This window comes from Phyllostomus hastatus, unplaced genomic scaffold (genome assembly GCF_019186645.2).
Source record: "Phyllostomus hastatus isolate PE091 unplaced genomic scaffold, TTU_PhHast_1.1 phas_contig_17, whole genome shotgun sequence".
NCBI classification, from domain to species: domain Eukaryota; kingdom Metazoa; phylum Chordata; class Mammalia; order Chiroptera; family Phyllostomidae; genus Phyllostomus; species Phyllostomus hastatus.
In genome coordinates this window covers 24845934-24871829 of record NW_025333664.1, presented here as the reverse complement: position 1 = coordinate 24871829, position 25896 = coordinate 24845934, and the positions used below count along the sequence as shown (strand labels likewise).

General features: G+C 55.8%; 1 protein-coding gene across 2 annotated transcripts in view; it reads right to left on the bottom strand.

The window, feature by feature from the left end:
• Positions 1–24079, bottom strand: part of SMOX (spermine oxidase) — a 36141-nt gene extending 12062 nt beyond the window's left edge. For both annotated transcript variants that reach the window (XM_045833574.1, XM_045833575.1), the window contains exon 1: positions 23883–24079. The gene's annotated coding sequence lies outside the window, so the exon portion shown is untranslated. The remainder of the gene's footprint in view (positions 1–23882) is intronic.
• Between the last annotated feature and the right edge of the window lie 1817 nt (positions 24080–25896).

Below are 25896 nucleotides of genomic sequence, written 5' to 3'. Positions count from 1 at the left end.
AAGGCCAAAGTCAAGAGACTCCGGCAATACTGACCCTGGACCAGCTGGGCCCAGCACAGCTGCCATGGTTCAGTTCACACCAACCCAAGGATGCTCACGCCAACCCCAGATACTTACACACACAGCACTGGACCCTCTGCTCTCTCTCCCTTGCCTAGCTCTTGCCTAGCACTCTCTCTTCTTTGCCCCTTCTCCTCTCCTCTGGCTTTCTATTGGTCTTTCTCAGCCTCAATGAGGTGGCAATTTGGTAGGAAGGACACAATACTGCCCTCCCCCCAGAAATGCCACAAGGCCAGTATTGGATGAGCCTTTGCTATTCCGGGTAGACCTCTGGTTGTTTTCCCCAGCCATCCAGCCCCTCAGCCACCACAAAGCAGCAAGGAGCCCAGGAAACAGTGGACCGTGAGGACCCGCGGCACCAGAGGCCAGACATCAAATTGACAGTTACACTAAGCCAGCTTGCTCAGAGACGCCAGGCTAGGGAGCTGATAGCTAGGAGGCCAAGAGGGTCCCTGCATCTGGCCCAAGGGCTGGGAGAGGCCACCCTCCTACTCCCAGAGTGACCACAAAAATCTGAAGGTGTCCATGGGTAACCCCCGGGGGCCACTCAGCTCCGATTCTGTCCCTGTTCCTTTCCTGACCCAAGCAACTTAGATTCCAGTTGCCTTTGCTGAGGTTTCAGTGGCAGAAGCTGCAGATTCTAACAGCATCCAGGACCTAACAACAGGGAGCAAATACGGGTGGGAGGTGGCTGCTGGGTGGCAGACGGGGGGTGGAATCTAAAAAGCTGTCATCTGTACCTAATATGGCATATTCTGCCAACTAGCCATGCTCAAGAATGTTCATAGCAGGTTTATTCATAACAGCCACAGCCTAGAAACAACTTAAAGATTCATCCACAGGACAATGGATAAATTTATTGTGCTATGTATCACAATCTATGCAAGGGAATGTTCTCAGCAATAACCTCAACATTACACTGGGCAAAAGAAGGCAGAGATAAAAGAGCTCATACTCTATGACTCCATGCACTTAAAGTTGGCGAAGAGGTCAAATCAATCCGTGATGACAGAGGAGAGATGGCGGGAGGGAGCCTGCAAAGGATGAGGAGGGAACTTTCTGGGGTGGAGGAATATACACCTCGGTCTGGGTGGCGGTTACAACGTATGTATGAGGACCCACAGAGCTGGACTTTTAGCGTGGGTGCCATTCCCTGCGTGCAGGTGTATGCTCAGTGACCACTCAGATACCCATTCCTGGCTCCCTGTAAAAAAAATAAAAGCTGGCACACTGACTTCCTTCTCCACACATTTCAAGGTCTGGTAAAGGGGTCTTTTTCCCCAAACACTCAGGCTGAGAACTGCTCCTCATGCCTCCCCCCATCCACTCCACCTGCCCACACCACATCGGGGGAGGAGCTGCCCCCAAATGCCCTCCAAAGCCCCAGGCCCAGGGCAACTCGCAGCAGAAATGATCTCCCAGAAGGCCAGAAGGTGGTGCCCAAGGCCCAGAGCTCCAAGGAGGGGCTGGGCAACTCTGACCGGTGCCCTGCCCCCTCCGGGACAGCTGGTATCTCCGCCTTCCCACACCCCCTCCCTCCTCCTTCAGACCTTCTGTCCCTCCACCACCCCCTGCTCCCCGCCAGCCCCTCCTGATGTTCCGTCCATGCCACAAGGGGGTCAAGGCTGGCTCCAGTCCATTTCTGCCCTCCCCTTTTCCTCCCCCAGGTTCTCTCTCCAAAGGGAAGTAGATCTAGAAGTGAGGGTGTGGCTGCCTGCACCCCCTGCCAGGGCGGCCAGCAGGTCAGTAAACACACGGAGTGGGGGTGCCAGGAGCTGCTGGTGACGCCACCACTGCTGGGCACCCAGCGACGACGCAATAGGATGTGGCTCTGCTGGCCTCCCTGCTCCCACACCCAGGTCCCCAGGGCTAGGGTTGGGGGGGGGGGGTGTTCTGTCTACATGCTTGTTTCTGGGCCTCCATTCCTAACCCAGCCCAGCCCTAGGCCACAGCCCCAAAAAATCTCTTTTATACAATAAAGGGGTGGGACCAATGCAGTGCTTCTCAAATGTTATTGGTGGAACCTCTTCTCAGAAAGCTCCTATGGGGCCCAGAGTATGGCTGGGATGAAACTGGGGGAACTACCCCCACTGAAGTCCCATCACAGAACCCCCCAGGCTCCCAGGGCACTACACCTAAACACCCAGGCCTGAATGAGCTGCCACCTTGGGCAGCAGGTCTCGGGAAAGGCCTGGGGCGGCAGCACCTTCCCAGCCGGCTCCCTGAACTTCCTTCTCTCCGCAGTGGCCAGCTGTCCTCACTCACTACATTGTTGTGACCACCAAATAAGGCCCTAGTGGATGTCACAGCACTGCCATCATGCTCATGATCTACTCACACGTGAAAATCATGTGTAAAGTTCTGTAGCTAAATTATGAGCAAGCTGTCTCTGGGACCCAGTTCAGGAATGGACTGGGGGAAGTGCAGGCAGGCAGCTTGCCTTTAAAATGAACACAGAAAGAGCCCTGGCGGGTGTGGCTCAGTTGTTTGGAACGTCCAGTATACCAAAAGACTGAGGGTTCAATACCCAGTCACGGCACATACCCAGATTGTGGGTTCAGTTCCCACGAGGGGAGACTACCAGAAGCAGCCAGCCGATGTTTCCGATGTTTCTCTGTTACACCAATGTTTCTTTCTCTCTCTCCCCCCGCCCCCTCGAAAAACAATAAAAAATATCCTCTGGTGTCCTCTAGTGAGGGTAACAAATACACCAATAAATAAATGAACACAGAAAGAATCCTGAGTTCCCAGGACCAGAGACCTTGAACTCAGGCAGGCATGACACGTGGGGTGCCACCGCGGGACAGGGAAGTGGGGTCCCCTGACACTCACAGCTAACTCCAGACGGCCAGCCCGTCAACCCCTGGGCCCCCCAAGAAGCCAGAGAGGCCCTTCACACAGCCCACAGAGAGCAGAGAGATAAGGACTTGGTGGCCCGTTCCCCATATCAGCCTTTGGTGCCAACACGCCCCAGGGTCCGAACTGAAAGGGCGAGAGAAAACCAGGCGCAGGGGACACCTACTGAGTGCTGGCCCCTCAGCTGACTGCTGAACTGGGCCTTCGGGTGCTCTGTTATCTGGCTGGGGGTGGGGAGAGCAACCTGCTTGCCACTGGTTTGTATCATCTTTCCCTTTCAAATTATGTTTTAGCTTTATGAGAAAATGCCTTGCTGAAGAGGAAGAATCACTTAGTGCCCCTCAGTGCCTGCCTGCCCTTCTGTAGACTTGGAGGCATAAATAAATAAATAAATAGCATCCGCTCCTTGATCTGTATGCGCAGGAGAAACAGGACACCCTGTACTTTTCGAGCAGATAAAGGAGAGAAGAAAAAAGTGCTGGCTCAGCCAGGCAGGGAGGAGGAGAAAGAGGAGGAGGAGTGGTGGGGAGGGGAGAGGCAGGAGGCACAGGGCAACGGTGCTGGCCTTCTTGTTTCTGCTTCTATGGCAAAGTGGGGGTGGGAGCCTGGGGACCCCATGTCCCCAAGCAGGCCAAGCCTGGTCAGCTTCAAGAAATCAGGCCAGACTCTGCAGGAACGTCTCACCACCATTCAAGATGCTCCCGCGCCCCTCCCCCCACCCTTCTTCCCATTCTGGCCTTCGGGCCACCACTCCCCGCACTGCCCAGAGCCAACACTGCCCCGACGGACCTCCCCGGACTGCCCAGAGCCAACACTGCCCCGACGGACCTACCCGAGGAGCCCAGAAGGAAAGAGGGCAACAGGGGGAGGAGAGAAGAAACAGGGAAGAAAAACCCTGCCCCGTGGCAGGGTCACGGAACAAGGATGGATGAAGACTAGGAGGCCACCCAGTGGGAACAGGCTCCAGCAGCCAAGCATGTGTCCACTCCCCCTCCACCCCTTTCTCTCAGTACCCTCACCAGTTGCATTTGTTACCCTGAGATTTACCCTCCAAGAACTGCCTCCTAATTGTCAATTACTAGAGACATGTTTTAGTCCTGGGCTCCCGCATCCGACCCTGCCCATCCCCCCTTTTGGAAATGCCCAGAACTGAGCTGGGGGCACCACACACCTCCTGACCCTTTCCCCACGGCGGTTAAAAGCACTGGAGGGCCAAGCACTCCCAGGTTCGAAACTGAAGGCATCCTTCATAGAAGACCCACTCTTATCCATCGGGTCAAGCCACGTCAACCCCACAGCCCAAAAAACTATTACCTCTACCTTCAACTTCCCCGGGCGGCGGCCTGCCCCCTCCACCTGAACCACGCTCCTGCAGAATTGCTCAGCCATCCCCTCAAAGACAAGCGCGGCCAGGCCTCTCGTTGACCAGGAATAAATTCTAGCCTTTCGCTGAGCATCTACAATGTACCAGGCATGAGGAAGGCCTTAGCCCTTGACCCTCTGGTCCCAGCTGACCTTTCTGGCTTCAGTTTTCACTCACACCCCTCGAACACACACACACAGCCCAGCTTCACCAAAGCCCTGAGCATCCCCAGTGCGGCCCAGCTGAAGGCCCGTGGGAAACACCCCTGCCGCACACGTCAGCGAAGCTGGCTCCCGGATCTTTACGTGCTCACCTCTGTGCAGGCTGCTGTGGATGTGCGGCCGTGTGGCCGCATGGTTGTCTGTTACCCTGACAGTACACCAGCAAGGCCTAGTCCACTGATGTTTCCTACAGCAGCAGACACCCTGCAAAGGTGAGTTTCTTGTACCGATTCTGCTCTGCAACCACCTGGCCCCTGCCTATTCTCAAAGCATGAGCATCTCACCCCCCGCAAATCCTGTTGCCTATTATTCCAGAGGGAGGCTACAGCCCCACAATCACCAAGCAGGGCCATGGTCCCAGGCTAGCCTGATGACCCCTCTCCAAGCCTAGGAGTCAACTGCATGGAGAGTCAGTGGTCCAGCTCAGAACGGGGTGCCCCTTCCTCCTCAGTGTTGGAGTCCACTTACCCCTCCCCCAACAGTGGCCACTACAACAAAGGGCCAGTTACCCAGGTGCCCTTCCAAATTCACGCCTCAGAAGAAACAAAAGACATCTACACTTCCTTGGCTTCCCTCTGAACACAGGCTACTCCCAAACGTGTCTTCTTCCTGGCCTTTTCTCAAGGTCACCCAAGTGAAAGCCCCAAAGGAGAAGAGCATGCCAAGGCAGCTGGCCCACCTGACTCACCCTTCAGGGTCCAGCCTCCACCAGCTGAAGCCCTCCAAAACAAGCCCACCCCTTCCAGCCAGCAGGCTCCTCCCCTCCCCTAAGCCCCAGGACTGCTGGTGTGAGCCCTCCCAGGGGCGTCCCCCCCCCAGGCACCTGCACCCCTCCCAACCAACATTGGGGAATTCCAAGTCTCTCCTCCCAACCCATACTCCTAGTGCTTAAGGGCAGCAGCCCTACCTCAGTTTCCCTGGAGGGACCCCTCTGCCTCAGGCTTCCAACAGGAGGGGAGGGGTGGGGGTCTTTCAAGGGAAATCTCTTTGGGCTGCCTGGCAGGTCTGGGGAGGGATTTGGATTCTCTAGGGGCCCCCCAGACAATGCAATTATTCTTCAGATAAAAAAACACCCAGAAATCCCAGACCAGCTGCTTTGCACAGTGGCCCAGACAAAGGGGCTCTGTGTCTGCCTGCAGGGCTCCTCCCACCCCTCAACCCCGGGAAGGGGCTGGGCCTGAACTCCTCCCAGCCAGACCCTCCCCAGTCCTCCTTACCCAGGCTGGCCAGCCAGGAAGTGAAAGAGGCTGGATAGCTGGGCCAGGCCTGGCCAGTGACTGATGGCAGGGCGGGGGAGGGTCAGATACAGGGCAGGGGCAACTTGTGAGCCCAGGAGACACAAGGCAAGGGAGAAAACACTGGCCTGGGAGCCCAGAGACCTGGGTCCCAGCTCAGTCTCTCCCTTGCCAGGTGACCTCTTCTCTGGGCCCCACCTGGCCAACACATCTGGACTCACCCCATGGACACAGCACATCTGTACCCCTAGACACACGTGTCTAAGTCCCATCAGATGCTTGACTGCCTCCTTTAGCCTTCAAGCTTTCCCATCTGTAAAATGGGCTCAGGTACAGCTACCTGGCAGGACTGCAAGGGCCACCTCAGAGAGGGAAAGAGAGGGAGGAGGGTCCCAAGAGACTAGTATAGATGTGGGAGCACCTCTCCTAGGGCCCAGAGCTTCATCGCAGTCAAGAAACCCCAGCTTTCACATGACCCTGGCCGGGGCCTGGGCCCCAACCCTAATCCCAGACTGGACCTTGAGTCTGACATCAATCAGGCTCCACACTGTCCCCACCTCCAACCCTGCCCTTGCCCCCAACCCTGTCCCCACCCCAACCCTATCCCCACCCCCCCAACTCTGTCTCCACCCCCAACCCTGTCTCCTCCCCCAACCCCGTCTCCACCCCCAACCCTGTCTCCACCCCCAACCCTGTCCCCTCCCCCCAACCCTGCCCCCGCCCCCAACCCTGTCCCCTCCCCCCAACCTGTCCCCACACCCAACCCTGTCTCACCTACCCAGTTTTGGGGATCCAGCCAGGTCTCAGAGATGGGGGCCATTGGCCAAGCCCAAGCTCATACAAGGGAGAAGGCATGGGTGCCTCATCCCACAGAGGCCTCCTTTGAGTAGCCCTCCCTCACAGGCCGAGGTGAGGAAGGGCTCCGGGGGCGCCCTTCATCCTTCCTGGCATTTAAACTTCTTTCCAAGCACAGTGTCTTTGTTGGCCACATCTCTTCCCCACAACCAGATGCATCAAGTCCCTAAAACACATCTTTAAAAGCCCTTGTAAGTCTTTTCAGAAGTGGGGAGCCTGCACTACATGGAGAGAGGCAGCCCTACACGGGGTGTTCGGGGGAGGCGGGGGACAGACCCAACATCACGGCCTGCACAGCACTGGTGGCAGGGGACCGTCATCCTCGGAGAGGTGAACCCTCGGGGCCAGCCTGCGCTTCCCAGGATGTTCTGCAAGGCCAGAGACTCAGATGGACTGTCCAAGGGACCTCAGCTTATAGTTACCTGCAGGGATAGACCCTGAAGACCACCCTCCTCTGGCTAGAAGCCTAGTTGTGGACGGAGGGGAAGCAAACACAGAAAGAAGCCCGAGAAAGGGCAGGGTGTCTCTGGTGGGCATAACGCTCAGCTGGCAGCCTTGATGACTGTGCAGCCGGAGAGAAAAGCAAGCGGAGATGGGCCAGGACAGAGCCGAGGACTGAATTTCTGGCCCCACGCCCACCCCCAAACAGCTTTACCCCACGCTCCATCCTAGAGATCCCACCTTCAGCAAAAACACATGAGTGGATCACACCCTGACAACAGATCAGATCAAGCGCTGGTCTTGATGGCTTCTGAACGTCTGTGAACCTTTCAAAACTGGGGCTAGCCCCCTGGCTCAGCTTCCGTCTCCCACCCCAGCTCCTCTCACCCCAGGCCCTTCTTCCCATCTGCGTGTGTGTCTGCCTGCAGACGTCGTGCTGGCAGAGGAGGCAGTCACCTCTCTGACAGCAGGGCCCACGTTCGTCCACTCAGACCCCAGGTCCTAACAGAGGCAGGGAAACCCTGTTCCCCCTCGGCCCAGAGAAAAGTCAGGGTCTTAGAAGATGACCATGCCGACCCTGGACAGGCCTGGAGGAAAAGAAGTTGCCCAGACCATAACTTCTGCTCCTAACCAGGGTAGACTTTGGAAAGTCCACTGGTTTAAGCCTCGGTTTCCCCATCTATAAAGTGGGAATAATCACTCCTACCCTGATCAAGGCCAGCACTGACCCCAGACCTGATTAGCCAGCCTTCTATACCCCCTATAAAAATCCTAAAGGCTCCCTTTAGTCACTGTGGCTCCCTTTAGCAACCCTTAGGGTGAGACCTCATAGCCTGCATTCCCTTCCTCCAAGCAGAACCTGACACCTCGGCTCAAACCCGCCCCCCCAGGAAGTCAGCAACCACAGAACTGTAAGAGACCGCAAAGTTGGTCACTGTCCTAGTTGACGGTGTTATTGCGAAACTGCCTGGGGCGTGGGCAGGAGAAGGAGGACGGTCAGTGGTACTCAGGCATCACTCCCTGGGAGGAAGTTCTCCTAAAAGGGCTGAACCTAGAGAAAAACCAAAGCGCCAGCCATGTTCTGAACTCCTTAAGTCACCAAGGCCCTTGAGGACCCTCAGACACACACACATAATCACAAAGACACACTTTGCTATGTTTCACTTGATGACACAACTTGATAAATAGTCCCGTTCCCCCCCCCCCCACCCCCCGTCGGGACACCTTATAAAGCCATGGTTTCCATACAGGCTCCAGGGCCAGGTCACTTGGTGAATACCAGCGGTGTGAGTCTCTGCCACTGATTAGGTGAGTGACCTGAGCTTCGGTCTCCTCATCAGCAGAGTGGGGATAAAAGGGTGCCTGCCTCCCAGGGTTCAGTGTGGCGATGCAGAGTGCTTAGCTCACAGCCGGGCACAAAACAGCGATGGTTCTTATATTTGTATTCCTACAGGCCCAGGTCCACACACCAGGCGGGTGACCATGGGGAGGGCTGGGCCAGGACACCGAGTGTGGTGGGGACAGGGTGAAGTCCAGTCAACAGAGAGGTCATAGACCCTACTGCATGATGATGCCATGACCTCTAGGCCTCAGAGACCACCACCCACCCTACAGTGACACTGCTACGATCTGATGACAGGGGAGGCACAGAGGACTAAAAGAGAAGCCCCCCACCCCAACTTCCTGGGACCATGCGGCCCTCCCCGGAAGGTCCAGGAGGCTGCAAGTGTAATGGCAGAGCATCTGTCAGAGCAATCGGGGTGGGCATGTCACCAGCCTCCAAGACGGCCCTCAACGCCTCTTGGCTCCTAGTGCCTGTGCCCTAATCGAGTGCCCTCCCAAACTGACCTGTGTAACCAATGGGATGTTGTAGAAGTGATGGGGCACGGCTTCTGAAACGAGGTCATAAACACATTGTGCAAGTACCATGTGATTTAACTTACATGTGGAATCTGATGAACAAAATAAACTGGCACACAAAACAGAAGCAGACTCACAGATGCAGAGAACAGACTGGCAGCTGTCAGAGGGAAGAGGGGCTGGGGGGCTGGGTGGAAAAGGTGATGGGATTAAGGAAAAAATTCAGACTCAGACAACAGTATGGTGATCACCAGAGAGGGGGTGGGGGAGGTAGAAGAGGGTGAAGGGGGGATAAATGGTGATGGAAGGAGACTTGACTTTGGGTGGTGAACACACACTAACTACATACACAGATAGTGTGTTATAGAAGTGTATGCCTGAAGCCTACATAGTTTTATTTACCAACATCGCCTCAATGAATTAAATAAATTAAATGTATAAATAAAAACACATTGTGGCTTCCACCTTGCTCTCTTGGACTGATTCCTCAAGAAGCCAGTCACTTTGTCCCAAGGCCACTAACACAACCCTGCAACCCCACGGAGAAGCCCGTGAGTCACGGTGCGGAGCCAGACCGTGCCGCCAAGCTCGTGAGCGTGAACCACCGTGGAAGCACACCCCCCACCCCAGTCGAGCCTTCAGATGGCTGCAGCCCCGGGCACACGGCCACGGCCACCTCCTCAGGGGCCTCAAGCCAGAAACACCCAACAAAACCGCTCCCAAGTTTCTGACCCACAGGAAGTGTGAGGATGTTTCTTGCTGTTTTACACTACTAAGTTTTGGGATGGCTTGTTACACAGCAAGAAGGGACTGACAGAGTCATTAGTTCTTTCTCCCAGGGAACCCCTCAGGGTGGGGACACTAGGCAAACTCGCCATTCCCTCAGGGCCTCAGCTCTCCCTCTGCTGTGAAATTCAGGGCTGGGGTGGAGGGAGTAGAGAGCCTGGCCTAGGCACCACCCCATACGAGGCCCAGGAGATAGGAACCCCTTCCCAGCCGGTGCATTCGACTCACCTGGGGATTTGTATAAAAGACTGATACCCAGCCCCCACACTGGGTCATCTAATCAGACTGTTGGGGTTGGGGTCCCCGCATGGACATATTTCTAAGGGCCCTACATGACGCTAATGTAGAGCTAAGGTGGAGAATTACCTCTGTAGCAGACTCCAAAGGCAGACTCCAGGCCAGCCCGGGGACATCGTGTCTGCCTGCGCAGAACAGGAGGAAGCAGAGAGAACCGCAAGATCCACTCCCCTTCCCCAGCTTAAGCTGGGGGTCTCCCTCTACCCCCACTTCCTCACAGCTGCCCAGCTCCCCAGGTCCGTAATGTACCTCAAGCTAGACAGGGCCAACCTCTGCCCTTGGGAACTGCTCCCTTCAAGAGGACCCAGGGTGCAGGACAGGGTCTAGCTGAGTGATCTTGGGGAAGACTGTGTTCCTTCATCTGAAAAGCGAGAATCAGCACCACACCTGCTCTGCCCTCTAAGGGGCCCTAGGCTCCTGCTCAGACACCTCAGAAAGATTTACATGTTTTGTCTCCCCTAAGGCACAGCCCTGGGGAAAACACAGCAGTGGATTCAACAAACAGGTACACAGCCAGTTAACTCCCACGTACAACCTGCAGTGATAAGAATTTGATCAGGATTGTAATGAAGAATGTGGGAGGGGCACCTAACAGGGGCAGGGAGAGGGCTCAGAGATTTCTAGGAGGGACATTAGAAGTGAGCTCCAGGCAGGGGAGACTGTGTGTGCAAATTCTCAACGCTGCTTTTCCCTCCCTCCGGGAATCACCCTGCAAACCCCAGCCCCACTTTTTTCAGGTGGCCACTCACCTGGCCCGAGCCACAGTGCAAGCATGGCGGGCTTTCCATCAGACACACGTAAGCTTACCCCCACGGGGACACCCAGGAGAAAGGGCAGAGCAGCCCCAGCTCCCCAGATGGCACAAGACCCCCACAGGTAGTGGGGTGTGCAGAGAGGCCCCTCTCCCAGCCCCACTTCATCAGGCATCACCTGCAGTCCCCACCATCCAGAGGAAGTGGGGGGAGGTGGGCAGAAGGGTCACGCGGTCACTCAGTGACAGTACAGGCATGCGGGGCCAGTACGCAGTGTGGTGAGAAGTCTGGGTGGGCACAGGACATCCTGGGGGTCCCCCTTTACCACAGTCAACTGTGATCAAAAAATATTAAATGAAAAATTCCCAAAATAAACAATTCATAAGTTTTAAATTGTGTACCACTCTGAGTAGCGTGGCGGAAACCTCACACCATTCCATTCCATCCTGCCGGGGATGTGAATCACCCCTTTGTCCAGCATGTCCTAATACAGGACAATAGGATATTTGACCAGGAGAAAGACCACATTCATATAACTTTTATTACAGTACATTGTTGTAATTATCCTATTTTATTATAAGTTTTTGTCACTAATCTTACTGTGTCTAATTTACAACTTAATCTTTATCATAGGTATATATATGTTCAAAAAACACAGTCTATACAGGGTCTGGTACCATCCACAGTTTCAGGCAAACACCAGGGTTCTTAGAACATGTCCCCTGTGGATAAGTGGGGGCTACTGCACGTTTAAAAATGGTTAAATGGTAAATCGTGTGTTATGTATATTTTGCCACAATAAAACAAGAACAAAAAGTTGAGTGAGCACTACTTAGTGCCAGGCGCTCAGGACGTAGCAGCAGCCAGAGCTTCCCCTTTGAGGATCTAACAGATTGGGGTACCAGGTGCCACAAGACAGGAAAATCAGGGCGAAGGGAGAGACAGCTGCTCTGCATGGGGAGGTGAGGGGAGCCTCGCTGGTGAGGGGACAAGGGAGCAAAGAAGTGACAGGCAGGAGGGGATCAGAAAGTAAAAGTGCTATGGTGACTTCCCAGGAACTTGCTGAATGACAGGATGTGGGGGTAAGGGCAAGGGTGGGGTCAGGATGACTTGGGTGACCAGTCCTGACTCTGTAGGGACAAACCTTGACACGTTCTGTGCCACTGGTTCCCCCCTCTCCCCTCGACAAGAAGCCTGTGGGGCAAGAAAGATGAGAAACTGAGGCCAAATAACTTGGTCCAAGACCTACAGGGGGGAGGAGAGCCCTGGGGGTCCAACCAGAAGCCGGTTCTCCCCTCGAGGCTCTCACCAGCATCGCAGACCTTCTCCAGGCCACCTCGACCTCCCACTGCAGGGCCCAGCACATCCCCACACGCAGCCCCGGGCCCCTCTTCCAACACCGCCTCATCAGACATCACCTGCAGCACCACCCTGACCAGCCCCTGGGTTCGTGTCCCCACACACAGAGCCACCCACTCTGCACCTGGGGCACTGGAGGCCCTGGAGGTGTGAGCTGGCACACGAAGAGGTGGCTTCCCTGCCAGGTTCCTCCCCTTCCCAGCCGGGAGCGCAGCCCCACCGTTCTGGGGCGAAGGAGGACTGCCCAGTCAGCGCTTTCCACCGACTCTTTCAAAACCACCGACAAAAACCGGGGCCTGTGAAACCAGCTCCAGCCCAGGCAGGCGGGAGGGCATAGTTCCCCCTTGCCGGCCCCTCGTGACTCCGCACAAAGCCTGACTGTGCTTCAGCACCAGCCCCCAGGAGGAGGGGGCTTGAAAAGGGGGGTCTCCGGCAAGCCCATCCTCTCTCCAAAGCCACAGGGTCCCCACTCTGGCCGGCCTGCGACCCGTGCTCTCCGCCTCCAGAGACACTGCAGCCCCAATGGCAGAGCTGAGTGTTCAAGGCTTGCAGGGTCCAGGCAGCATTTGTGGTGTGCACTCTTCGCTGTGTGTGCACTCTCTTCCCACAAAGCTCCCTCTCCTATGGCCCCCACCCAGCACAGTTAATCACAGGATGAAGGTGGCATGCATGATCCCAAAATGAAAAAAGAGAAACACACCCCCAAATCCAGCCACCAGGTGAACTACACAAACAAACCCCTACTCATTGTGTCCGTCGTGGGCCAGGCCCCGAGCCCGGCACACTCCGAACACCCAGGGGCCCGTGTTACGGGTGGCGGACCAGGTTCAGAGAGGGTCACAGGTGTGATGGAGGCCCCCCAGATGAAGTGAGGGCAGAGCAGCGCTCAGCAACACTGAGCTCGTCCCTTTCTGCCCAGCGCTTGCTTGCTCGGCTCTCAGGCCCAAGCCAGCCTCCAGGGCAGCAGGCCTGAGGACAGCCCCAGCCTGGCCCTTCTCCTGTCCCCCGTCCCCCCCCCCCCACCCCACAGACTGACACTGCACGCATTGTGCCAGGCCCTTGGGGCTGCCCGGCAGGAGTCGTCCCCAAGCCTGGCGGCTCAACCTGGCTGCGGTGCCAAAACTTAGGGCTGCCATTGGGAGGCCACCTGCCTCCTGCCTGGGGTGATGGTGGGTGGGCTTCAGGCCATTCGAGTCTCCCTGCCCCCAGGGAGCTGGCTCCACGCTCGCCAGGCACCATGTTATGCCAGGCCACAGCGCTCTGCCCCAATTCTCATCCTCCAGAAACAGGGACAGGGACTCTGGTCCAATTGCTCTGCCTGCACACACACAAGAAAAATTCAAGGAACAGCTAACATACCTCCCTGCAGACAGCCACCTCCTCTCTCAGTGACCCAAGACTCTTCCTACCCGGTAACTGCAGGGTGGTGTAACTGCTCTTCTAACGAGCCAAACACAGGATCACGAGAGCCCTGCAAAAAGGGCTCTCCGTGAGTTCAACACCGAAGCGGGACCCCAGCAGGAACTGAACCCGGGTCTGCAAAGCCGACGGTCTTCATTTCCAAATGCACACGTGGGCCCTGAGCCCGGGATTTAATCCATGAAACACCGATGGAGTTAAGACAATAAGCTTGGACGAGGAAGATGTTCTTCAAGTCCTTTTGTTGAGTTCAAAGAGAGACTTAATAATCCACCAGCTTTTAAAATCAAGAAATGCTTATTCTTATAATCCTGTCATCATCGTTATCACTATTTTTCACTGAGCCTGTGTGAGGTACAGAGCACAGTGCTAAGCATTTCGCATAGCAGCGAACCCGCAAGTCAATATCCCCATTCTGCAGAGGTGGAAACTGAGGTCCGGAGAGGTTCCACACCTGCCGACTGACAAAAGGCAGTCCAGAATTCACTTAGGCCCTGGCAGGGTAGCTCAGTTGGTGAGTGTCAACCTGATACACCAAGACTGAGGGTTTGATCCCTGGTCAGGGCACATACAAGAAAATCAGTGAATGCATCAATAAGTTGAACAAATCAATATTTCTTTTTCTCTCTCTCTGTCTCTCTTTCCCTCCTTCCTGAACCTTCCTCTCTCTCCCTGCCCTCAAATCAATAAATTTCAAAAAAGAAAGAAAGGAGGAGGAGAGAGAGAGAGAGAAAGGAAGGAAGGAAGGAAGGAAAGAAGGGTTCCCTTAGTAAAATACTAAGTCCCCGGCTTTACTCTTTTTTAAAACCAAGGAATGAATTGAGTTTGTCTTGAGTTACTTTTTCACATTAAGTCCAAAGCTTTCTATTAATTGTGTATGATTTTTTAAATTAAAATTTTCAATAAAAAAAGAGAGAGTAAAAGGGACCTGTATGTTTAACATTTGCAGACCTCATTTAAAAATCTTTCTCAAGAATGTTTGTCCATTGGTGGTCCTGAGTGTCTCTGCTTAAGTCATCTTAAAAATCTAGCTGACTCTAGGTCTAGTCTTTTTACCAGTCCAAAAACACCCACCCGCCCCCACTCCTTGGGGTCAGGAGTTCAGGAAGCTGGCCTGGCTTGGGGTGGGGGGAGGGGATCTGGTTGTGGTTGGGAGGCCTGGTTGAAGTTTTGGGGACGGGCTCTGGGGGGCCTGGGAGGGTGAAGAATGGGCATCAGACCAGATGTCCAGGAACCCAGGTAAGAGACCCAGTCACATCATTTTCTGCAGCTGCTGCGTCTCCCTCTGTCTGTGAAATGGGCTAACAGCTCACGTGTCTCGTGAAGCCGAGAGGGGAGGGCGGGCACTGTGGGTGTGCCAGGACCTGGCACCAAGTTGGCAGACAGTGGCTAGGCTCTTTGTTCTGTTTTCGAATAAATTACAACTTATTTCCAAGTACTTCTGGGCTTCAGTCACACCTTCCAGTACACCCTCCTCCAAGTGGCCTAGGGTACAGGAATCTGGACGGGGGTGTGTGTGTGGGGGGGGGGGGGGTGCCGCACTGCCCCAGCCAAGCCACTCTGCTCTGTCTGAACCCAAATGCTTTTCGTTCTCCCCCCTCCTCCCAGCCTGTTTAGCGAGATCAGGAAAAGCACCTCCCCCCACCCCCGACTTGTTTGAGGAAGAAAGAGGAGGGCAAGGCAGGACAGGAGAGTGTAGCCGGGCTGGGTAAGCAAGCTCGCTGAGCATCCTCTGCCAGGGCCCTCCTGTCTGCCCGATTTTGTCTGCCCATTAAAGCGACTTCCCCTGGGTCACTGTCTGAAATGCCGCACCCCGTCACCCCCACCTGAGCTGCTGAACAAAGAGTCCTCACAGTTCAGAGGAAATGAGTCGTGGCAAGGGGCAAGGCAGAGTGGCCTCACTGACCACCCCCACCAACCACAGGGGAGGACAGGGAGAAGGGAGCGAGGGGCCTGGAACTCCCCCTTCTCCCTTCCTGCACTTGCAACACCCCTTCCAGGATGGTGACAAGATGAGATTCTCAACCTTTTGGGGAAAATGACTCAGAACTCTGAGAATCTGAGGATAAGAGTCATATCAGCAACCTGACCTCTCCCCATGCTTTGAGTTGTGAAGGGTCATAGCTACTCAGTGAGGAAGCCCACTGCTGGGGGTGGGGAGGAGTGACCTGCACTTTCAAGCCTCTGTCACACCCCTGCCACGTTCCTCACTCAAACACTGCCCTGCTCAAAAGCCTTCGATGGCTCCCGGTGGTCCAATGAATGGAGGCAGGCGTCGGGCACCCCCTTCCTGCCCTCAGCTCCCATCCTCCACTCCCACCCACCAGATCCCCTGACTCGCACACCCAGACTGCTTCCCGGGGCCCGACACGGCCTGTGACATCTCCTCATTCTGCCCACACCTACCCACCTGCTGGCCGCTCCTCCAGGAAGTTAGTCCTGGCCCCCCTCACCCTCACTCTTTCCTCTGCTCCACCGAAGATCACTCCTCTGATCTAATCAGGGCCTCAGCCCAGGCCTCACCATGCTCTCTGCTGGCCTTTGTGCCGCTTGCTTCTCTGACCACTGTCCCCTTCCCTGGGACCCTCCTGGAGACGCCACCTGCAGCCATGTCAATCACACTAAGAGCGGCCAACAGGTACTCAATTATCACAGCAACCCTACGAGGGAAATACTGTTATTCCCACAGGACAAATGAGGAAAGTGAGGCACCAAGAGGGTTAGCTTCTTGCCCAGAGGTCCCGACCCCACCTGTGAGATGAACCACTGGGAGAGAACTTCTAGAGCGAGGAGATGGCAGGGGCGGTGGGGTGGGAGGCACTCCCGGGACCCGAACACCCAGGCCCAGCTATCCCTGGGTCCTAGGCACCCGACAGGCCGTCCCAGGTCTCTCCCCCTCCCACCCAGGGAAGCAGGACTGTTGCCACGAGAACTCAGAGCTGGCTCTGGGCCCCAGTCCTCTCCAGGCTGCCCCTCCCTCTGCAGTTCCCTTCTCTTCCTCTGACTGTCCAAATGGCACCCATCCCACCAAGTCCACCTCCCCCAGGAAGTCGCCCTCCAGCCTTCCTTCCCTGGCCGGCACTTCTGGGCCTGGGTGCTACCCACGTGTGCAGTGCTTCATGGAGCAACGGCGCCACCCCGCATCAGCCTCCGCCCGGCTGGTCTGCCTGGTCAGCGGGATATTATTAGGAAGTCTTCAAAAACCAGATTTCCATAGTCAGATTGTTGGTCAGGTTTAGTGTTCTGGGAAACACTAAACGGTTCCTTTGCTGCTGGACTTGTCAGAACCTTTAATTCTCTTAAAAGGTATTCTGAATCTCCCACATGGCAGTCGAGTAAAGTTGCCAGTTTTTTACCTTATTTATCCCCTGAACCCTTGAAATTGCTCAGAACAGTCTTTGAGAAATGCCACCCGCTCCCACCTCCTCAGAACAGCCTGGCAAAGCAGAGGGCACAAGGCAGACACTGGGCTCTACCTTCCTTAGGAGGTGTGGGGACATCTGGGGAACTCAGCTTGAAAGCCACTCTGGGCATTGCCCAGGCCGCAGAACCATCCCACCTTCCTTTGGGTGAGGTGACTGATGACCGTCCTCCCAGGGTCTGAAGGAACCCCCTCTGAGCAGTGCCCTCCGACACTGCACCCCACACCGTGCCAAGTCCAGAAGGCAAAGGGCCTGAGAGACCCCCAAAGCGCACTGGGTAGCAGTGTACAGTTCTACATAAACTGCTCATTCTACTCCGTCATTAGCACGCAAGTTTTAATATTAAACCAGAGTTAAAATGCATTCGGCTGCCATTCTGGGAAGAAGCAGTGCCCCACCCAACACACCCTGTGATCCTCTCCCCTGCTCCCCAGAGACAGAACAGAATCCCTCAACTGACAGGAAAATATGCCCTCAAAGGGGAGCAGACACTTGCCTGTAGTGGCCCAGCCAAGGGCACAGCAGAGAGAAGCATCTAGGCCCCCCCACTCCGGACGCACCCGGAAGGGGGCCCAGTGAGAGAAGGCCTCAACAGAAGTGGCTCCTGTCACCATTGGCGGTAGCTACGAGGACTCACGCAGGCCAGGGTAAGGGACGCTGCCCTCTTGGGAGGGATGGCTCAGCAGCCGGGAAGATTCTGGGGGCTTTTAGAAGACGTTATGTCTGGGGCTGCAGTCAGCTGTTACCCCAATCTCCTTGGGCCAACCCTGGACGGAGGAAGAATGCTTGCCCCAGATTGGCTACCCACAGGGCCCATCTGTGGGAAAAGATAAGAGGCTGCCCGCATGTCACTCTGCCCTGGGGCAGTCAGCTAAGACACCCTCTTGTGGTCTCGGGAGTTCATCACTGCCAAACACCCTGGAAGTCAGGCCTGCTTCCTGGCCTGACACCCAGGACCCTAAAGACCCCTCACCCAGCCCCATGTCCCAACACCCTGCATCTGGTACCTCTACCCTGCCATCTCAGCCCTCACTCAGACAGTCCCCACACCTCCCAACACAGTCCACAGGAGCCTGGACAGCCCCCCTTTACCCGTTCCAGGTCTCACCCGACCTGCACGCATCCCTGCACCTGCCTGGCCCAAGTGCTCAACCTCAACCCCTCGCTCCGCAAAGATGGCCCTCAGACCTGCTGCATTGCAACACCCAGGGGCCTGTTAGACGTGCAGAATCTCAGGCCCCACCACAGACCTGTTGAATTAAAACCTACATTTTACCATACTCCCCCAGCAAGCCACTGTCTGCTGGAGCTTCAGACGCACTTTTACAGACCACTGTTCTCATTGAGTCACCGCACCCGGGACCTATAACCTTCAGTGGCTCCCGGGGGCGCCAGGTGAATCAAGTCCAGACTCAGCAGCTTGGCAGTCAAGGCCTTCTCCAACCTGCCTGCAACCCACTTCTCCAGGCTTGGGCCTCCCCCGCCCACATTAGAAATGCCACCCCTCCTCTGGTGGCCCCAGCCACTCGGGACTTCAGGGCCCTGTAAAAGCACTGCCTCCTCGAGGAAGCTGGTCTGAACTGCACCTCGTTTCATCACACCTGGCAGGGCTCACCCCCACTGCCCGGAGAGAGGGAATCCTGCCCTGGGTTCCCAGTGGTTGTGAGCACTGGGCTGGGGCACCAGTGATGCCAAATGATGCCCGAAGTAACAAAGGCCCGCATCCAGTTGTCCAGAAGCCCACCCTCAGCCCCCGCCTGCCAGCCTCTGGCTCTGCCACAGCTTTCACCTCAACCCAGCAGACAGGACTTGGGCAGCGTGGAAAAGCCTCCAGCACACTCCCTGCCAAAGGAAGAGCACTCCCCAGAGCTAGCAGCAATGTGCTTGCTCTGTGCCTCAGTTTCCCAAAATACAGAAGAGAATGCCACCAGCTCCACCTCCGTCCTTTCCTGGCGGCCTAGCAGAATCTGCCAAGAGAGATGAGCAGATCCCTTAACTCTGGGCCTCAGACATTGGAGCAAAGGGACTCCATGCCTGTGCGGTCAGCAAATCCCTGCCTGGCCAGCTAGCCAAGCCCCTGGGAGGCCGGCTCACCTGCCCAGAGGCATCCTTTCCTGACCGAACAGGAAAGCCTGGCAGGACAGGGCTGCCACACCCTCCTCCCGGCTCCCTCCTTCCTGGCCCAGTTCCTGCGGACTGGTGTCCCACGGGAAGTCCTCCTTCACACGGGTCTGCAGGAAGGCACTCACACCCAGGACCTTGAGGAGTTCCCGGCTTCTACGACCCCTGAGGGGCAAAGGCAGAAAGCCTCTCTAGGCCCCTTTTACAGACAGACAAAAAGAAAGGCAGGCCCAGCACTGAAGTGAACTAGGCTCTTTTCAGTTCCCGTTTCTCTGTGCACCCAGCTCAGCTCGCACCTTCAACCCAGCCCTACTCTGCCCCCATCCAGGTTTCCCAAGGCCATGTCAGAAGCTCTCACTCACAACATTCTAGACGGAATCCAAAACAGGCCAGTTTATCTGCAGAGCCCCTTCCTGACCTCCCTGGGCTCTCCAGAGGCAGATGAAGAGAGCAGTGGGGCAATGCTAAACCCAGAGGGTCAAATGGTGGCATCTCAAGCAGGGAGCTGTTTTTGTGCCAAAAGAAGGTGACCTCCCCAGCACCCTAAAATCACAGTGTGTATGATGCCCAACTCTGCCCCTGCTGAGAAAAGGTGGGACACGCAGCAGAGAACCTCACTGAGCGAGGGTCCCTTCTACCTTAGGGTTGTGACTTCTTTCCCACCTCACCAGTCCCCAAGACATGCTCCCTGCATGTCACCTGCATGTCTGGAAGCCTGGACAAACCACTTATTTGTTAAGAAGTCTTCAGCGGAGACCCTCTGAGAGGCATGAGAGGAGAGGCAGGGTAGGGGCAGTTTAGACATAGATTCTGGTTGCCTGGGTTCAAATCCTTACTCTGACACTATTGCATCCTGTGACTGTGCCTCAGTCTTCCCATCTGTTAAGTGGGATAAGACCTACCTTACAGAGCTGTTAGAGAATTAAAGGAGTTAATATCTGAGAAGCTGTTAGAACATTACCTGACACACAGTAAGTATAGGAGGGCCCTGGCCCAGCCTCTTGGCCTCTCTCTGACTTCCCACCCAGGATACTGTCCTTGCTCCCATCTATCCCAGGTCAAGGCCTTTCTTAGTCTTGCCAGCCCAACTCTAGCTCTGGACCCCTAGCCCCTAGTTCCAGCACCCACCTCACAGTGTCACCCGGTCCATCACCAGTCTGCCTGTCCAGGGCCCAGCTTCCCTCCCTCCCGGATCTGAGGCCCCCTGGCTCTTGGCTCTCCATTCTGGGAACACCGGCCACACAATTCAGTTCTCAGCCGGCTGCTCTGTGCAAAGCGGGGAGCTACAGAAGGAAGGACAGGGTCTAATAGAGAGACCTCCAACCCCAGTTTGTCCCATCCTTTCAACTCCCTGCCCTCCGGGGATGGGCACCCATCTGTCACCCAAGGGAGTGGCCTGAAATAAATTCCCAGCTGCCCAGACCATGCCCAGCTCCTGAGCTAGAGAACACACACACACACACCCCTCTGTTAACCCAGCCTGGATTTCCACCAAAGAGAGCAGAGGAAGTCATGTATCCCCAACCCACAGCGACCCCCACTGACTCCACATCCCTCAGGCCTCCCAGTCACGCCCCCAGACACACAGGCCTGCTTTCGAGACACTTGTACCTTCTCCACTTCCCTTTTTCACATCCCACTGGCCCCCTCAGATTCTTGCAGCCATTTATTTGCACAACTTCTTTTGTGGAAAGAAAATAAAAATCTGTGGTGTTACTTGAGGCTTAAAGGGGGCTCCTGCGCTAATTGCAAAACCCACCTCCTCCTGCCTAGCCCAGCCCCAACCTTCCACCTGGCTCAAGATCTCCTGAGCAGCCATGAGCCAGGCACTGTGGAGATGCTCCAGATACATACAGCAGTGGGCCATTCAGTCAAGGTTCCAGCCAGACAAAGTAAAAAGAGAAACGTAACAAATGGTTACAGGCTGTGATAAATATAATGAAGAAAGTAAAACAGGACTGATGATGAATTTGGGGGTGGGGAGGGGCCCTCTCCCAAGGCTGGGAAGGCATGTGAAAAAGGCAGACTTAAGCTAAGACATGGAAAATAAAAAGGAGCCACGCCAGCCCAGAAGGAAACCCTGGAGGAACTCTCCAGGCAGAGAAAACAGTACAAGCAGAGACTCGAGGGCAGAAAAAACTTTGGGATGCTCAGGGGCAAAGTGAGCCAGGTGCAGCTATCAGGACGAATACAAAGGGACAGGGCTGGAGGGAGTCTGAGAAGGCCAGATCATGAAGGAGCTCATAGGCCAGGGGAAAAGCTTTGAAGTTGTATTCCAAGTGCAATAGGGAGCTCTGGAGGGTTTTAGAGAATGAGGTTATCTAATGTATATTTTTTCTGAATACTTTCTGTTATAAGAGATTAGAAGAAAGCAAGTGAGGATTTGGGAAACAAATAGTAACTACTCTAACACTCAGATAAGACAGAAAGGGGGGCTTGCCCTGAGGCAGTAGACTGGGGTGGTTGCAGTGAAGGCAGAGCCTGAGACAGATTTTGCAGAAAGAACCAAAAGGATTTGCTGTTGGTCAGACTGGGTGTGCGGAGGGAGGCGAAGGGAGGAGTTGACGCCACCTGGTTTCCTGTCTTTAAAGCCAGGTGGGTTCCCCGAGATGGGAAGGCTGAGGAGGGTCTGGGGAGTGCAATCAGGTTCTGTCTCGGCCACATGCAGACCACCCGGGAGTTTTTCATACCTGTGACATGTCCAGGACACTATAACTCATCCCATGGGTGGCTAGAGATAAAATCTGCTACTTAAAATCATGAGGATGAAAATGATGTACATTTAAAATCTGTGTGTTTGTCAGCTAGAACACAAACAGAATCATAGAAATGGAGATCCCATGGAGGATTATCAGCGGGGGAGTGGGAGGAGAGACAGGGGGAAAAGGTACAGAGAATAAGTAGCATAGATGGTAGGCAGAAAACAGACAGGGGGAGGGCAAGAATAGTATGGGAAACGTAGAAGCCAAAGAACTTAGATTTATGACCCATGGACATGAACTAAAGGCGGGGAATGCAGGTGGGAGGCGTGTGCAGGGCAGAGGGGAATAAAGGGGGAAAATGGGACAACTGTAATAGCATAATCAATAAAACATATTTTTAAAAATAAGGCAAACTTAAGATGACAATTATAAATTGAGATTAAATACATAAATAAAATCTGTGTGTTTGTAAATTAACGCTTGATTTTAGAAGTCCTAAGAAAGAAGGAGAGCTCTGGGGGAGGGGCCTGTGTAAACAGAAGGGAGTCAAGAGAGAGGAAGGGGCTGAGGACAGAGCCTCGACATTCAAAGTTGAGTGTAGCTGTCCCCACAGATGACCAAGGAAGGGCTAGGCTAGCCAGGGAAAGAGGAGAGAAGCAAAAGAAGCCAAGAGAGGTAACTGGTCCTAGAAGGAAAAAATGATCAACAAGGCCACGGGTGGTCAAGGAAGGCCTACTTGTGGGGATATGGAAGTCACTGGAGACCCTGATGGGGGGCGGGGCAGGACAGGGGCAGAGGGGCAGTTTCAGTGAAGTAGTGGGCAGAAGCCAGATCAAGGGGGCTGAGGAACCAAAGGGATGTGCTCCAGAGGGGCAGGCACAGACAGCTCTCTGGAGAAGCTTTGTGGCAAGAAGTGGGCCTGTTGCTGAAATGTGGGGTGGGATGGAGGAGGGTGCCAAAGCATGAATGAACACTGCAATGAATGATCCCAGAGAAAGCCACTTCAAACAAGAGAGAAGGGGAAGGAATTGAAGAATGGGGGTCCGGGAGCAGAGCACCTTAGAGCCCAAGTGGAGGCACGGCCTGTGGCAGGAATTGGAATGCTTCATGCCCCTTACACGAGAGAAAGGGAAAAGGGGGAAAGGCAGCAGAATACAGATGTGGGGACTTCACTGCACATACTTTCAGATGGCATCCCTACCCATCCCTCCATTCAGGCCCACTCAAATGACCCCTGGGGCACCTGTCTTGTTTCGCTGTTTGGACAGGCGGCTCTCCCGCGGACTGGCACCGGATGTGCCACCGCCAGCAGGTTCTGCAAACAACCTGTGGACACATCTTACCATACGTGTCACCCACAGGGCTTACCTCATCAGGCGGTTCCCTTTCCTGGTGCAACTTCGGAGGGGGTCCACGGACTCCTCACCGGCTCCACCAAAGCCCCAGCCCCTACCCAGGACAGAGGCCTCCCCCAGCCCCTTCCCCAAAGTGAGCCCTCCAACTCTCTACCCCTTCCGCAGCCTGGCTCTCGCCAAGCTCAGCGCAGCCTAGTTGGCCCATCGGAAAGACCTGCTCCCCACCCTTGTCCAACGCCCCTCGAGGAGACCACCAATACGCCCGCAGGGAGGGCAGCCCAGCCTCTCCCCTCGTCTCCGCAGTCGCCCGGGAGCTTTCTCTTCTCTCCCCAGCGACCACCCTCTGGGCGGCCCCAGTGCTCGCGGGGCGTCAGCGCCCGGCTTTGTCTGAGCCCACGGAGCGCGCCCGCCAAGAGCCCCGGGCGCTCCCCAGCTGCACGCACCCCGCAGAGTCCGGCCTGCCCTCCACCTCGGAACTCTCGCCCGGCCCGCGCAGCCCCCTCTCGAAATGACCGGACCCCGGGCCCAGCCACCGCCTCCCCCAACGCGGGCGAAGGGGGCGCGGCGCCCACCGCTCTCCCTGAGCCTCGGGGAACGCCGCACTCTCAGCCCGAGCGCCCGAGCGCCCGAGCGCGTGCGGGCTGCCGGAGTCCAGGACCCGCCGAACCCTCGGGACTGCTCCGTGCCCCTCACCCTCCCGCGGCGGCCGCAGCCTCTGGCAACCCCAGAGCGAGGACCGCGCGCCCGGGGCCGGAGCCGGAGAGCGAGCGTACCATACCTTTCCCTGCTGAGCCGGGGAAATGAGTCTGCGGCGAACAGCGCTCCAGCCTCGGCCTCCTTCGCCTCCCCTCCTTCCTCAGCCGCCTGGCTTCCTCCTCCAGCCGCCACCGGGACCGTAGGGGCCCGAGCCAGCCGCCGCGGCCTGTGTGGGGCCCCGCTCCGCCTCGCGTCCCCGGCCCACCCCGCCCGGTCTGCTCCGGCCCGGCCCCCGATCCGCCTGCGGGCGGGGACGCGCCCAGCTCCTCCCCGGCCCCGCCCCTCGGGGGGCGGGGAAACTGGAGTTCGCCCGCGACCTGGACCACCTTGCAGCTGCTCGAGCTCCCCAGCCCAGCGCTCCCCACCCGGGCCCCAAGCCTCCTCCCCGGGTCAAACCTGGTGTCAAACGCCCCCATCCATCCCCGAAAGAAAAGTGGCTAGTCCAGCACTGCCAGTCCTGGGCTGGGTAGAGCGTGGGGCCGAGGCTGCCTGCTGAAAGACCGGCAGAGCCAGGACGTCGACCTCAGTTTCCCCGCGGAGTTTGGAACCGCCCTTTCGAAAGGAAAAGGCACCTCTCTTTTCTCCTGGAGCTACCTTCCCTCCCGCAAACCCTCTTCCCGGGTCGGACGGTTCGTCCCCAAGGACCACCCCCAATCTCATTTTCTCCCCAACACCGCTGGCACATCCTCGACCCCATCCCCCAGCCTCTGAGAATCTATCTCAGACTCCCAACAGCAGTGGATGGTGGGACACTCAGAACGCTACCGCCTGTCCCTTTGCAGCCCACGACCGTGAGTGGAAGTGGCTTCTTTAAGAAAATGTTCTATACTGGTACCCACTGCCTCGTCTTTAATTTAACAAAAACCGAAGCTAATACAAGTGTGAAGGTCACTTTTGTGTTTCTTTTTTTAAAATCACAATTACTTGAAAATTATTTGTTTCCTGAGATTCTGCAAGCACTGCTCTAGTTCCTTGTACAGTTTTTCGTTTGCTCTAGTTTAAGCAGGGAGCCCTTGGTCTCTGAGAATTCCATTCTCTTTAGCTCTGCACGCATCTTCAGGGCCTTCTGGGGCTGACAGAGAACCAATCTGAGAGGTGCAAGCCCTCAGTGGAATCCAGGCCCCTGCCCTGAACCGCCTTTCAGACTGAGGAGGGTGCCTCACCTAACCCAGACCCCACGGTGAACCCACCAGGCCCAAGGCAGAGCAAAAGCCCTCATGGGTCCAGAGGTCAGGAGGACAGAGCTGTCCCTGCAGTGAGGGGTTTTCATGCTCCCTTGCAGGAGGAACCTGAGTGGGCAGAGGTGTTGGGAAATTTTCCCAGGCAAGAATAAGGGAACTTATGAAGCTGATCTTGGTCTGCAGCAAGATGTGGATATCCTCCAAACCCATGGCAGGCCCTAAAGAATTATATAGAATCTAGCGGGATGGATAAGGGTACTGGTTCTTGACTCACTCCAGGTAGTGGAAAAATGCCTTACGTGCTTGCTAGGGCAAGGGCCTGTTCCACGAACCAGTACATCCCAGCACAACTGGGGACGGGTGGATTAAAGTCTTTGAGGGGATTTTTGGGAAGCGATCCCTGTTCTGGCTGGGACCTAACTGGTGGCTGTGGCAGTAGTCACACCAGGGCACAGTCTGTCCTCCACAATAGGCTGCAGGGTGTGTACGTGGTAGATTTCAGGTGAGGTTTCTTCTTAGCAAAAAAAAAAGTCTTATAATTGTCCAAGCTGGCCCCTTCACTGAGAAGCCTTTCTTCCGGCCCCTGACAAACCCCTATGTCCCCTTGGAGTTACATGTTCGGTTGAATGTCACTCATTCCTCTGTGAATCCTTTCCCAACACCAAGGCGAACACAGTATTTATGAGTGGGCTCTCAGGATTAGATTTCCTGGTTTCCTGAGATGGCTTCTCTGTGCTTCAGTTTCCTCATCTGTAAAATGGGGCTAATAAAAAAATACCTATTAAGCCCTGGCTGGCATAGCTCAGTGGATTGAGCGTGGGCTGCGAATCAAAGCATCGCAGGTTCGATTCCCAG